This window comes from Schistocerca serialis, chromosome 5 (assembly GCF_023864345.2).
Source record: "Schistocerca serialis cubense isolate TAMUIC-IGC-003099 chromosome 5, iqSchSeri2.2, whole genome shotgun sequence".
Taxonomy (NCBI): domain Eukaryota; kingdom Metazoa; phylum Arthropoda; class Insecta; order Orthoptera; family Acrididae; genus Schistocerca; species Schistocerca serialis.
The window spans coordinates 518,193,205-518,209,593 of record NC_064642.1 but is presented as its reverse complement, the minus strand read 5'-3'; positions in this window follow the sequence as shown (position 1 = coordinate 518,209,593).

Sequence of the window (16,389 nt, the reverse complement as noted above, 5' to 3'; positions counted from 1 at the left end):
AGGACTCTTGGGAAACTATGATGCGAGGAACATCAATAATATTGTATTAAATCGCAAAAAAATGTCATCTCTAATGTGAACCTCGGTCATGACAACGTAAGACAGGCGCTCGTGTACTCATGCAATATAGCCCACCCGTTTTACTAAATTGCTCTCATCACTAATTGGGACCTTTTGCTACGTTGTTTAAATTTTATGCGTAGTGCACAGTCTAATTTCATTAACGATGAACATGTGACTGTGTTTTGTATTTTTCGCTTTGAGTGCGTAACCTGTCGCGAACTGCCGTGGCGGCTGCACGAGGGAGGCGTGCGACTGACTGGCTGCAGGCGTGAGTAAAATTGTATTCATTAGCAGCGGACAGGAATGATTATCCAGTACGCATCTGAAACAACGCTGTTTGTGAATTGTTTGCGTGGTGCTGTGATGAAAAGGTACCATGAACCGAGGAATAGCGCTATCGCTTGGCGAGTAACCGACACGGTGTGGAAAGTAAAGTCCCCCATTTACTGTTGGTATCACAGATGAATCTCGACTGTGAAAGTGCGCAGAGCCCGACAGGCACGCTATAATGGAAGGGATCATTACTGAAATGAAACACAAGCTGCGTAGCTTGCACGATGAATCAGCAATTATTTCTACACTGGCCAACCAGAGCAAGAAAAATATTATGAAGTATCAATGCCAATGTCAATCTCAAATAGAGGCATCGACTCTCAAACTTTGCAAAAAGAAATTTTTTAGGGGCCAAAGACGCAGTTTTTTTTTGAGATTATAGTCTTTCCCGTCAGCTGTCTAAGTGCTTGAATTGGGCCTTTTCTCCGGTGTATTTCACGGGCGTGAATGAGATAATGTAATATCACTTTAGTCCAGAGCCTTAGTGCTGTAACCTACAACAGTAAAAAAAGAAAAGAGAGACTCTGTTGCAGAAAAAATAACTTTTGCTTAACTAATTTTAAAACATCCTCAATCCCCAAAACATTGTATCCAGGAAGAAACAATGCTCACAAGAAAAAAAAAAAAAAAAACGAAGTAAAAGTTAATGACACTAGAAGTACAGAAGTATAGCTAGCGTGTATCATAGGATGCAGTCAATGAACCCTGATTATAATGTGAGCAAGTTCAGTGTTATACCCAACACAGGCAACGGCAGCCCTGACATCGAGAGGAAATGTTCCCAGGACTGTCGCCTGTAGTTAAGCACTGCTCACAGTCAGTCCCGTGGCACTACAGCAGGTCAAGACGATGAATTCGGCAGAGTCCAGCGGGACAGAGGGGTGCCGTGCAAGAGTCCAGCGGTAATGGTAATGAGAAGACGGTGGCTCAAAGTAGCTAGCGCCGATTATGTCGCTATACTAGCTGAGCAACCTGTCTTGTCTTGCCTGTGTATGTTATTCCAGTCTTCTATCAGTTCATCTCCCCCCCCCCCCACCCCATCTCTGTCCATCTCCTCTCCACCTCTCTTTGTTTATCTCTTCTGTCCCTCTCTCTCTGTTCACCTCCTCCATCTCCTCCACCCTTTGTCTGTCCATCTAATTGTCCTCCTGTCTCTGACCACTTCTTCCTCCCTCCTCTCACTACCAATCTCGTTCTTTGTCCATCACCTCATCTCACATGTCTCTGTCGGTTTCCACTTCTCCCTTCCCTCTGTCCACTCCTTCCCTTTCTTTCTCCTTTTCCTGTCTTTCTCTGTCCATTTCATCCTCCCATTCTGTCCATCCGCCCCTTTCCCCTCTCTCTCTGCAATCTTCTCCTCTTCCCTCTGACCATCTCCTGCTCCCCCCTCTCTCTGTCCAACTCCTCCTTTTCCTCCTATGCCAATTTCCCCTCCGCTCTCTCCATCCATCTCCCCTTCCCCCCCCTCCTTTCTGCCCATCTCCTCCTTACTCTGTTAATCTCCTCCTCCCTCTTCTTTCCCCATGGTATCGTCTCCACGCCAATAGGAGGTTCCTGGTTCTTACCTCCACAGCATTTATTTCCAAATAGTAAGTTACTCACCATATACTAGAAATGTTGAGTAGCAGACAGGCACAACAAAAAGTCTGTCTGCGACTCAACATTTACGCTATGTGCTGAGTATCAGTTTATCTTTTCATAATATTGTCATTATTTCACCTATGATTTTCCATTGTTTGAGTTTTGCAGTAGTGTTAGCATGTGGTATACCAAGTTTGATTGAAACCGATTTAGTGGTTCAGAAGGAGTCTTTTCTTAATGTTTTCAAGCGTGTACACAAATGTCATATATATTTAACATGCATAACACATAACTGTACACATATCTCAGGTGTATCTCTAGCTAATTTCTTCCTGCAGTTTCTACTTCCAGCAGCTCAATTTTTATGACATCATATCATATCTCCTGACGATTGAGTCATACAGTGATCTTCTTTTGCATGTACATTCAATGGTATATGAGAATACTGTCTGCAAACTGCGTATAATGTTTTTAGTAAAGAAGTAATAAATTAGAAGACCACGTTCGAGGCGGTAGTTTAACAGCAGTAACAGTTTCATCATTTTGTGGAGGTTGCGAGCGAGAAATAGTCTCGTAAAGGTTTGAAATTATGTGTTAAGTTGATTGAAAGTCATTAAATGCTCTCATTTTAAAATATCGTGTGAACATAGTCTGGGTATTTGTGCGGCGTGAGCTACACTTCTTTTCCACCCCCACCCCTTTGAGAAGTAGGTAGTTCTTACCCCCACAGTGGTTCTTCCCAGACAGTAAGTGATATATCCACCAATCGATTGAGTGGTTTAATAGGAGATGTTGAATGAGCATACATCCATAAATATGGATAATAGTTCTCCAGGAGGTCAAATTGCGTTGCTGGTGGTCACGTTCGGTAGTTCCCGCCGCTTGTAGTGGAGTGGCTTAACTTGCGATGTCTGTTATTTCCGGCATCATTACGTCTTTGTTAACTTAAAGAAGAGATAACAATAATGAAATTCATTTAAAAAATTGTTGTCTGCTTCTTCTCTACGCTACGTCTTTGGCGGTAACTATGTGAGAAGCCGCGAAGAGTTATGTGACGAACAATTCCCACGCTTATCTTAACACAATAAGACATACTATTAACAGTATTTTATCACAAAATAAAGATAGAAACACAAGATGACTATCATTATGAAACTATCCAATGTAAAAATTCGAGTAGTATGACCTTATCATGAAAGTTTGGTGCTGTCGCCAATGACACAGAGCAGTGGTGGAACATATAATTTAATTGTTTAATGCACTATCGGCCTTAGAGAAAAATCTTACCGAATTTTTTGTTTCTCTCGGGGAGATCTATCCGTAACCACAAAACCGCGACGCTGTTCCCCCTTTCAGATTTAAATAATGACACGCGTTTTGTGGACAAATTGCTCGTGAGAAAAGCCGAGGCTCCAGTGTGGACATCCCTTGTGGCTATTCCACATTAAGCACAGAAAGACGTGAGCGCATATAAAACAACGCAGTTAGATGAGTTTATTCCTGTTAACTTAAACGAGATCGTTAGGGACGGAGGGGTTTGTAATAACATTGATATATATATATATATATATATATATATATATATATATATATATATATATATATATATAAATTAAATATCTGATGTTGGAATTTGTGTACTTTTTGCGTTACGTAACCAACGCTGCCGTAACGAGCGTGCTTCTGGTGGGTTTCAGCGTGAGGAAAATGGTTGCGCTCGCACATCACCCAGGCTGAAACCCGTCACTTTACTAACAGGAGCTAATACCGGAATTTATTCCCAAATATTGTTATGACGAACTGGTAACGATGTTTGTAGTGTATCGTGTATCGTTATTAATAAACGACGTTCAAATCAGATTCCTGTGATTTATTTCACTGCTAATAGTGCGTAAGACCTTATTACTCTTGTCAGTGAAGGAAAGTTAGGGAAAAAAAATAGTGTACTTGCAATCTTTTGTACAGTGTTAGGAGGAAGTAAATAGCTCAAAAATGGCTATGAGCACTATTGAACTTAACATCTGAGGTCATCAGTCCCCTAGAACTTAGAACTACTTAAACCTAACTAACCTAAGGACATCACACACATCCATGCTCGAGGCAGGATTCGAACCTGCGGCCGTAGATGTCACGCGGTTCCAGACTGAAGCGCCTAGAACTACTCGGCCACTGCGGCCTGCGAAGTAAATAGCCACCGGTGGTGTATGAGCTTGGTGATGGGAGGGGGAGGGGAGAGGAAGGCATTTAAAGGTCACTTTTTAATGTTTACCTGCAATAACTTCAAAACTGCGATTTCTAGCTAAAATGTATCCCAGTACAAAATTAAACTATTAAAACTGCCCTATTCATTTTTCTCTAGGTATAGCTTCTGCGTTGCTGGGGATGGAAGAACGGCAGATAGTTTTTTAATTACTGACAGTGCAAATCAAATGTGTTAAGAACAAATACACTCCTGGAAATGGAAAAAAGAACACATTGACACCGGTGTGTCAGACCCACCATACTTGCTCCGGACACTGCGAGAGGGCTGTACAAGCAATGATCACACGCACGGCACAGCGGACACACCAGGAACCGCGGTGTTGGCCGTCGAATGGCGCTAGCTGCGCAGCATTTGTGTACCGCCGCCGTCAGTGTCAGCCAGTTTGCCGTGGCATACGGAGCTCCATCGCAGTCTTTAACACTGGTAGCATGCCGCGACAGCGTGGACGTGAACCGTATGTGCAGTTGACGGACTTTGAGCGAGGGCGTATAGTGGGCATGCGGGAGGCCGGGTGGACGTACCGCCGCAGTGCTCAACACGTGGGGCGTGAGGTCTCCACAGTACATCGATGTTGTCGCCAGTGGTCGGCGGAAGGTGCACGTGCCCGTCGACCTGGGACCGGACCGCAGCGACGCACGGATGCACGCCAAGACCGTAGGATCCTACGCAGTGCCGTAGGGGACCGCACCGCCACTTCCCAGCAAATTAGGGACACTGTTGCTCCTGGGGTATCTGCGAGGACCATTCGCAACCGTCTCCATGAAGCTGGGCTACGGTCCCGCACACCGTTAGGCCGTCTTCCGCTCACGCCCCAACATCGTGCAGCCCCCCTCCAGTGGTGTCGCGACAGGCGTGAATGGAGGGAAGAATGGAGACGTGTCGTCTTCAGCGATGAGAGTCGCTTCTGCCTTGGTGCCAATGATGGTCCTATGCGTGTTTGGCGCCGTGCAAGTGAGCGCCACAATCAGGACTGCATACGACCGAGGCACACAGGGCCAACACCCGGCATCATGGTGTGGGGAGCGATCTCCTACACTGGCCGTACACCACTGGTGATCGTCGAGGGGACACAGAATAGTGCACGGTACATCCAAACCGTCATCGAACCCATCGTTCTACCATTCCTAGACCGGCAAGGGAACTTGCTGTTCCAACAGGAAAATGCACGTCCGCATGTATCCCGTGCCACCCAACGTGCTCTAGAAGGTGTAAGTCAACTACCCTGGCCAGCTAGATCTCCGGATCTGTCCCCCATTGAGCATGTTTGGGACTGGATGAAGCGTCGTCTCACGCGGTCTGCACGTACAGCACGAACGCTGGTCCAACTGAGGCGCCAGGTGGAAATGGCATGGCAAGCCGTTCCACAGGACTACATCCAGCATCTCTACGATCGTCTCCATGGGAGAATAGCAGCCTGCATTGCTGCGAAAGGTGGATATACACTGTACTAGTGCCGACATTGTGCATACTCTGTTGCCTGTGTCTATGTGCCTGTGGTTCTGTCAGTGTGATCATGTGATATATCTGACCCCAGTAATGTGTCAATAAAGTTTCCCCTTCCTGGGACAATGAATTCACGGTGTTCTTATTTCATTTTTCAGGAGTATATATATATATATATATATATATATATATATATATATATATATATATATACATTAAGTCATAAATGAGGAAAAATATGCCTTACAAATTGTCACACATTGAGATTCAAACATAAATTCGTTTTCCGAATGTTCCTATGTCAATAAATGACAATGTAATTTGAAACGTCCCCTTTGAAAAATTATATATGACTGTGCTTAAACTGTCACACAATATTTTTAGCGCAACGCAATCTGACTTTCAAAAATCCCTACAAAAGAATGGCCCTGACTAACATTAACCAATACCTTTCACAAATCACTTACCTCACAAAAATCTTCGTTACTCGAACTCCTGCAATACAGCGGGCGCCACTACTGCCAGCTGAATAAAAGATTCAAACTACGGAAGGCACTAACTACTGATAGGCATAGTTAGCAAATGAAAGATTCTAATAGAGAACAAACAATGTATTTACCCTAATAGTCATAATATATATAGAAGTTCATGACATCCGGTCTTACAAATTTCAAAACTCCGCCATTTCTCTCCCCACATCCACCACTGCTGGCGTCTCACCTCCAACTGCGCAACGCTACGCGCTGTTAACAGCCAACTGCCCAACGCTACAATGGCAGACAACAATGCAAACTAGCCACAGACTGCACACAGCACAGCCAGTGATTATCATACAGAGCCCTACGTGGCGTTACCAATTAAATAACCTAAACAGCGTACTTACAAATTGAATGGTAAAAATCTGGAAATATGAAATGGACTTACTGTGTGTGCGTCAACATTGGCCAAGGGCACAGATCGGCAACACGGCACAGCACGAGAGTGTTGTAGGTAGTCTAGCGTCTAACGAGATAGCGAGGCATGCGGCGTCAAGCGACGATGTGCGTGACACTGCGAGAAATGACAGCGCCATCTGTCTCGTACCGGTTACGCTGCCCGGTATTATGTATCGTGGCTAGTTGGCATAGGGAAAGGAACGGGAGGAGGGACTGCACTAACGTACATGCAAGTTTTATAATTTGGTTTTTGTGTCCCAGACTTAGTTTTAAGAAACGAGTACATACATGCCGAATACAAAATACAACTACACATGTATTTGGCAGTTAATACAAACGAATGCAATACAGCTGTACAAATCGAAAATAACATAGAAACACGTGACCAGAAGCTGGGGTGGCGGTTTATAAGTACTGTTCGAAATGACGGCCACGATGTGTGTGGCAAAGTTGAACTCTTCGGAGGAAGGATTGCTGAACACGATCCAACATCTCTGTATCTCCTTGCGTAATATCACAGGCATGTTGTATTCTGCGTTGAAGGGTGTTGACATCAACAACCTTTCCCTCATAAATCACTGATTTCAGATGACCACACAAAAAGAAATCCAGTGGATTCAGGTCTGGTGATCTTGCTGGCCATGCTACAGGGCCTCCACGACCGATACATTTCGAAGGGAAGGCATTGTCCAGGTGGCGTCGCACTGTGACGCTTAACTGGGCGAGGGCACCATCTTGCATACGAGGTTCATACGAGAGGCCAAACTAACGTTTTCCAACGATTCCGGTAATGTAGCATCCAGACAACGCAGATGCCGCTCTCCTGTAAGCCTTTGTGGTAACTCATGTGGCCCTATGAGATGGTAATCAATAATACCACACCAGATATTGACACCGCATGGTTGTTGCTACCCTCGTTTCTCTGTGCTGTGGGGGTTTTCTTCCGACCACTCGTGTAAATTATGCGAATTCACTATACACTCCTTCGTGAAATAGGCTTCGTCGGTGAACAGTACCGAGCGGTCTAAGGCGCTACAGTCATGCACTGTGAGGCTGGTCCCGACGGAGGTTCGAGTCCTCCCTCGAGCATGGGTGTGTGTGTTTGTCCTTAGGATACTTTAAGTTAAGTAGTGTGTAAGCTTAGGGACTGATAACCTTAGCAGGTAAGTCCCATAGGATTTCACACACATTTTAACATTTTGATTTTTGGTGAACAGTATTGTTCGTGAAAAATGCTGGTCGTGGATCTGACGCCATAGGATAAAGCTGAAGAAGTCCAGCCTCCTCTGGTAGTCTTCCGGAAATAATGCCTGTACCTTCTGCATGCGAAAGGGATGGTTTCTACGGAGTACTCCCATAACACTAGATTCTGATATTCCGACCGCAGTGGTGAGAGACCTGGTGCTTATTGTTCGGTCCTCCGCAGCAGTTTTTAACACTTTTTCTTCGTCTTCCACACCGTACGTCGACGGTCGGCCACTACCACTAAATCCTGGAGGTGCTTCAAATGCTCCACACTCCCTCAAGCGACTGTCCACAGAGTAAAACGTTTTTGCGGATGGAAGCCGCCGGCTAGGAAACCTCTCGTGATACAGTTGCCTTGCAACGCAGCTCTTCCATCTGCAAGCCCGTTGGTGAGGTGGATGTCTGCGTATTCCTCGTTTGTGAAACTTGTCGTGGTAACGACCTGCGACGCGGCCGTTAGCATCTGTCGACACGGCGAGTATCGGGAAGTGTGAGCAGCGCAGAGGTGTTATAAACACGTCATGCACGCCGCGGTTTTACTTCCGCCGTTGACCACTCTTTCCGCTTACACACATTCCCTAAAATGGGACTGTACACTCCGTTACCGCCAGCAACGCGTGATTCGCAAGTTGTGATACATTTTCACGTAAATTACGATGGGGTTTTGTTCTTTCTCGTATCTTTCAAATGCTGGCAGATACACTTCAGCTCAGTGATGTGTCACGTGCTGTATCTATGAGTGAATGACAAGTCGTGATCGTGAGGCGCGTCATTATCTCGTTCAATGGTTAACAGTTGTTTTTGTTATACGTACACAGTACACCGAGGAGAACGAAATTAACAACGGTGCGTCACGTGTTACGCGTAGCAACATGCTGTCCTCGACATATTTTTCCTGTATATCTTCACTTAAGTAATGGTAGTTCTGAGTTCTTTTAGTATGCGGCAAATTACCCATAGCATAAAGGATAGAAATCACAGTGTAAAAATGTTTACATGGTCAAATATTACTTTTAAATGTACCACTGAAGAAAATAAAAAATGTGTTATAGACAACTGGTGTCTTTATTTGTACAAAAAAAGTTTTACTAAAATGTGCCACGGAAGTTTACATAAGCACTTTTGAACATGTACTCCGCCTCTCCCGGATTTACTCTGTCTAAATCTCTGCACATTGTTCTGCACTGCTTTAAGTGGAAAGAGTTTACTTGTAGTCCTGTGCAACATCCCTCACTGAGTATACTGCTCGCTTTTCTGTTGACAGACAGCCAATAGCTCCTCAGCAGATTTTGCAAAGTTCTCTTATGTGGGCAGAGAAACTAACTTCACTGAGTTCGTGTTGATATCGTGGAGTTAAAAAATGGTTCAAATGGCTCTGAGCACTATGGGACATTACATCTGAGGTCATCAGTCCCCTAGAACTTAGAACTACTTAAACCTAACTAACCTACGGACATCACGCACATCCATGCCCGAGGCAAGATTCGAACCTGCGACCGTAGCGGTCGCGCTGTTTCAGACTGAAGCGCCTAGAACCGATCGGTCACTCCGGCCGGCTGTGATATTAACAGCAGACAAAGGCAATGCTACTGTGGCAGTACTAAGACAAGATGAAAGAATTATTAAATGGTCCTATCTACAAGGAACTAAGGGCGGACCCTGCGGTGAAGATAATTCGAAAGACGCTGGCCTCAATTAATGACCCGAGAATTGCCGCTGACACAGCCAAGGGTCTTATTCCCAGAGTACCAGTCTCTCCTAAAATACACGGTGTTCCAAAGATACATAAGGAAAGTTATCCTTTGAGGCCAAAAGTGAATGGGATCAATTCGCCTACTTATAATTTGGCAAAGTATTTAGCCTGCAACGTAAGACGTCTAGTTGGCAAGGCACACTCTTATGTGAAGAACTCGACACACTTTATAGAACGCCTAAAGCGAGAAACAATTTACCTATGGACATCATGGTCACTTTTGACGTGAAGTCACTATTTACGAACGCGCCAGTAGATGAAACTATCCGCATCGTTCAGGAGCACGTCCCGCCAGACATATGCGACCTGGTCGATTTGCGCCCGACTTCAACGTACTTCAAATGACAAGAAAAATACTACGAGCAGTCCCGACGGCGTAGCAATAGGGTCTCCCCTATCTCCGCTGGTAGCCGACATATTCATGGAAGCCTTTGAAGCAACGACCGTCATTTCAGCTTCTTTACGCTCACGTTGCTGGTTCAGGTACGTGGACGACAAGTTCGCTATATGGCCTCATGGTGAAACGGAGCTACACAAGTTTCACGAATATTTGAACAACATGCACAGGAAAATACAGTTCACGCTCGAAGTAAAGAAGAATGATGCAATTCCATTTCTAGACGTCGATGTACACAGGGCAACGGAGGGCACACTGGGGTACAGAGTATATCTTGCAATATACACATACAGTCAGGTATCTACACGCCCAATTCTACCAGCAACCAGAGCAGAACAGCTCGGTCATCTGTTGTTTGGCAATCCGTGCGCAGCGCCTAAGTGATGCTCAAAACATAACACCTCAGCTTAAAAGGCTACGCACAACGTTTGTAGCCAATGGCTACAGCCGTAAGTCGACCCCACAGCCTTGTCAACGAATAGAAGTAATGAAGAAAAGCAAGAAATAGACAAACTGCAGCCAACAGTGTGCTTACCTCGTGTAAAAATTTACCTTCGTCCGGTCGGGTTGCAGCCTGTCTTCTATAGTGCTCGCAGGATCCAGGACGTAATAGGCTCCACTAAGGACAAGGTGGATGCATTACACAATGCAGGCGTTTACAAGGTGGAATGCGAATGTGGGGAGGCATACATCGACGGGACTGGTAGGCCAATAGCAACACGCATTCGGGAACACGAGCGCTATATTAGTCTAGGCCAATACAACAAATCTGCAGTGGCATGACATCAGCTAGATTGAGGAAAAGAAATAAAATCCAGCGAAGCCTGTGTGTTGGCCAAGCAGCCGGTTAGGATGAAATGCAAAATCAGAGAGGCCATTGAAATACTTAAACACACTAAGAACGTGAATAGAGAGGATGGACTCAGGCTTGCCGCATCTTGGCTGCCAGCAATCAGAGCCCAACAGACCGCACAGTCAACACAAGGCACGTGCATTACTGGCGAGTAACTGCCACCGCGCGGCCGACGTCCAGCATTTGGTAAACAGGAGCAAACTTCTCATTCGACGGTGACCACCAACCATGGCACATAACGCAAGAGCCGATTTCGACAAATAATGATGATGATATTTGGTTTTTGGGGCGCTCAACTGCGCGGGCATCAGCGCCCGTCAAAATTCAAAATTTTACTCAGTCCAATTTTTCACATAGACCAATCTATCCACTGTCACGACAGATGATGATGATGAAATTATACCCAATCTCCGGACAGAGAAACTCCCCAACCCGGCCGGGAATCAAACCCGGGACCCCGTGATCCAGAGCCAACAACGCTAGCCACTAGACCGCGAGCTGTGGACGTTGAAAACAGAGGTTACGCTCTCCCTTCACCGCAACAACCTATTAAAATAAAGTTCCCTATCCTTCTTCCTTAAGTGACCAATGAAGCGAACTATCTTTTCAAAATCATGACGAATGGAATGCTCAGTGAACAGTAACCACAAAATATAAGGGACACTGCATAAATAGAACGTGGCAGTAGACACAGAAGGCCATGCAACCGTGGTCGAAACGTTGGTTTTGATCCAGCAGCAGTAGTTTTATACATTATGACGTAGTACTATACCCAGGAAACTTTTATGTCGACCATGCCCGGGATGGATTGAAAAGGGCAGTTTATGAACGACGTGACCCACTAACCACTCTGACGGATCTACGCCGAATAGCCGTTGAGGAGTGGGCCTTCATGAACTTGTGGATAGTATGCCACGACGAATAAAGGCATGCATCAATGCAAGAGGACGTGCTACTGGATATTAGAGGTAGCGGTGTGTACAGCAATCTGAACAACCACCTCTGAAGGTCTCGCTGTATTGTGGTAGAACATGCAATGTGTGGTTTTCATGAGCAATAAACGGGCGGAAATGATGTTTATCTTAATCTCTATTCCAATCTTCTGTACAGGTTCCGGAACTCTCGGAACCGAGGTGATGCCAATCCTTTTTTTTTATGTGTGTACAAGACACAGAGACATGACAGAAGGCCATAAAAAAGTTATACTACATCAGTCATGTTTCATGAGTTAGTTTCATTTTAATGATCAAAGCTAGGGCTGAAATTAACGACAACGGTCTTCACAAATAAGTGAAACACATCACATAACTTAACCTCTAGAGGTCTAACTGTACAGGTTTCTGTCTGCGTTGGAAACAAGATAACGTCACTGCTCGCTGGAAAAACTAGCTACTGCGTCAGGGCGTTCTACAGACGTAACTAGAAACTGGTATTTATAATTGATACATTCACCACTAGAATGCGAGCTTTGTTCATTGGATACTGACGGGACTCAAATTACTAAGCGGAGCCCACGATACCACAGTTACCCCTAGGTGTTGCATCGTTGCCCAGCTGTAGGGGCTATTAACATCGGCAGTGAACAATAAGTCTTTGACGGTATGCTTAACAAACTGTAATTGTTCTCTGTCCATAACGAATTACAGTTTTACATTACTAGTTCCCAAAAAGAATTTCATGCTAAACCGTATGAAGTGTCATAGTGGTTCAGTTCTTATGTTGTGAGACAGAGTGAGTGCAAATGATTTTATGGTCAGTTTTTCCACTTGTTTTCATGTTTAATATTTACAAGAGGAGCATCGTACTTCGGTAAAATGTGAAATACTACTAGCACGGGAAAATTAAGAGTATAATTTAAGTCACGGCTGGCTTGTATAGCTCGACGCAGTCTGGCAGTAAAATAATCACGATCACTATGTTTCAAATAAATTTACATGGAGCATTCCTTGCAGATGTGGCAAATCTCTGTTGTCGAAACGGTACTTACTCTTGCGGCATCATGTCCTACTTGTTATGTTCCAAATTGCCGCGCATACCAACGTGATTTTTCCGTGGCCGATGACTTGGCCCCTATCGGTGATAGAAAGGTGCAGTCAAGTGTTTTTGATAGAATAGGACTAGGGATCGTTTGTATAACCAACACAACGATCGTCTTCGTGTCACTGTCCTACAGTGCAAGGTCATAGCAGGAAATTACACACTTCCTCCTGCTTAGTAACATGGAGCAAATCGGTTGGTTCATTTGGTATTGGTTGTAGTCTATGGTTCATTTTAAGGGGCTTATAGAGGCACTGTGGCTTCTTATGCGCTTCCTTAGAAGACCCCAAAAAAGGGATTTTTTACCATTTCTCGTACGAAAACCATGGCGCGTATTCCAAGCGGATTATGCAGAAAATGGTTAAATTTTTAGAATATGTTCCTAAGATCCCGTTCTCGAACAAACTTGTAGGAGTTCCTGATTCGTTTCCCGTTTCCGAGTACAGAGTTATCCTGGCTTTACGCGTAAAATCCCAACGAGGATTCCATGATGTATATGCACAGGAAATGGCTGAATTTTTTATGTCGTATCTCTGAGCTCTCGATCTCGAACAGTTTTGAAAATATTACAGATATATTTATCCGTTTCTGAGCTATAGAGGTTAAAAGATATTAGCTCAGAGGTAATTCCTTAGAGAACCCAAACGAAAGGTTGTTTAACATTTTTTCGTACCAAAACCCAGCCACGGATCTCATGGTGGCTACGCACAGCAAATGGCTGAGATTTTTACGATATAATCCTAACATACTGTTCTCGAACGACCTTGAAAATTCAATTGATATCTTTATCCGTTTCAGAGTTACAAGTGTTCGAAATTACCCTATCTTAACAGTAAAATACGTACGCAGAATGCGGTGTGAGGCGAAATTTAGTTTATAAAGTGACAATACACGGAGAAATATGGCGTAAACCGTATCCGCTATGATCAGAAGAGTTCTGGGAAACCCACGTTGTAGTAATGAAAGCACATGCAAAACGTTTGTGCATGTAACATCCGGTCTGAGGTGTAAAATTAGTTTTGCGTTATTTCAGTTTCACGGAAGTCAGTCATCAAAATTTCACTGACCCATGAAGTTATTCTCATAAGAGCGATAGGACCCCCTGTGGCAGGGAAAAGAACAGAGCCAGCCCAAAAATGCTTCTATCGGATCATGAAAAGACAAATATACTCCTGTTTAAAAGACTCTGACTGAAAAATGGGGTACCTGCTGCGGCGTTCTGCCTTCCTCAGCACCTTTAAAGATTTTCCCAGACGTTTTGACATGCGAATATATTGGCACTTTTTATGTCGAGAGCGAACGCAGCCAAAAAGAGTCGGGAATGTAATAAATACTGGAAAGTAGTGAACAGTGGTTGTGCTAAAGAAAGAGCAAAGGAGACAGTGACAGCGTGAGAGAAGTAAAGTAACACAGTGGCGGTGGAACATATTTAACAGAAGCAGAACGGTGCTAGGACAAAAGTGAAGGAGACAGCGCCAGTGCGAGAGGAATAAAGAGCTGGGGAAAGGAAAATTAGGTAAATGTCAGTGATAATAAGAGACAGAGGAAGAGAGAGATACTGACAGTGAGAAAGGAACGAACGGAATGGAAGCAGTAAAAGAGAGGAAGGAGGAAACAGTGAGAGGGGACTTCAATACATAATGATGAGGACTGAGACAATGACAGAGCGTCAAAGGAAGTAATGACAATTGGTAGGGCTGAATGGGTGAGTGAGAATGGGCGAATAGGAGTGAACGGGTGTGAACGACTTGCAGCGATGGAATAGTGGGTATGAGCGAGTTACAGTTGATGTATTTTGTGGGAATGAGTGATGAGTTGCATGTTGAAAAGGATGTGAAAATGTTCACATGCCAGAAATGTTGGGGAAGTTTTCAAAGTTTCCAAGGAAGGTGGAAAGGGACAGTTGATACCTCACTTATCAGTCAGAATATTTTAAACAGGTGCATATTCGCCTTTTTGTACTCCGATGGAAGCATTTTACCGCTGGTACTCATCTATTTGTTTCGTAACCAACATTTTTATGTGCCTAGTAACTATGGTAAAGCTGTTTTCTGAACCAATCCATACAGTCCTTACATTGGTAAAACTGAAATTTTGAATATTCTTTGCTGTAACTGCAATTTACACTACCAGCCAATAAAATTGCTACACCACGAACATGACGTGCTACAGACGTGAAATTTAACCGACAGGAAGAAGATGCTGTGATATGCAAATGATAAGCTTTTCAGACCATTCACACAAGGTTGGCGCCGGTGGCGGCACCTGCAACGTGCTGATATGAGGAAAGGTTCCAACCGATTTCTCATACACAAACAATGGCTCTGAGCACTATGGGACTTAGCATCTGAGGTCATCAGTCCCCTAGAACTTAGAACTACTTAAAACTAACTAACCTAAGGACACCACACACATTCATGCCCGAGGCAGGATTCGAACCTGCGACCGTAGCGGTCGCGCGGTTCCAGAGTGACGCGCCTAGAACCGCTCGGCCACTCTGGCAGGCCATACACAAACAGCAGCTGACCGGCGTTGCCTGGTGAAACGTTGTGATGCCTCATGTAAGGAGGAGAAATGCGTATCATCACGCTTCCGACTTTGATAAAGGTCGGATTCTAGCTTATCGCGATTGCGGTTTATCGTATCGCGACATTGCTGCCCACGTTGGTCGAGATCCAATGACTGTTAGCAGAATATGGAATCGGTGGGTTCAGGATGGTAATATGGAACGCCGTGCTGGATCACAACAGCCTCGTATCACCAGCAGTCGAGATGACAGGCATCTTATCCGCATGGCTGTAACGGATCGTGCAGCCACGTCTCGATCCCTGAGTCAGCAGATGGGGACGCTTACACGACAACAACCATTTGCACGAACAGTTCGACGACGTTTGCAGCAGCATGGACTATCAGATCGGAGACCATGGCTGCGGTTACCCTTGACGCTGCATCAGAGACAGGAGCTCCTGCGATGGTGTACTCAACGACGAACCTGGGTGCACGGATGGCAAAACGTCGTTTTTTCGGATGAATCCAGGTCCTGTTTACAGCATCATGATGGTCGCATCCGTGTTTGACGACATCTCGGTGAACGCACATTGGAAGCGTGTATTTGTCATCGCCATACTGGCGTATCACCCGACGTGATGGTATGGGGTGCCATTGGTTACACGTCTCGGTCACCTCTTTTTCGCATTGACGGCACTTTGAACAGTGGAAGTTACATTTCAGATGTGTTACGACCCGTGGTTCTACCCTTCATTCGATCCCTGCGACACCCTACATTTCAGCGGGATAATGCACGACCGCATGTTGCGGGTCCTGTACAGGCCTTTCAGGATACAGAAAATGTTCAACTGCTGCCCTGGCTAGCACATTCTCCAGACCTCTCACCAGTTGAAAACGTCTGGTCAATGGTGGCCGAGCAACTGGCTCGTCACAATACGCCAGTCACTATTCTTGATGAACTGTGGTGCAATTACTTAT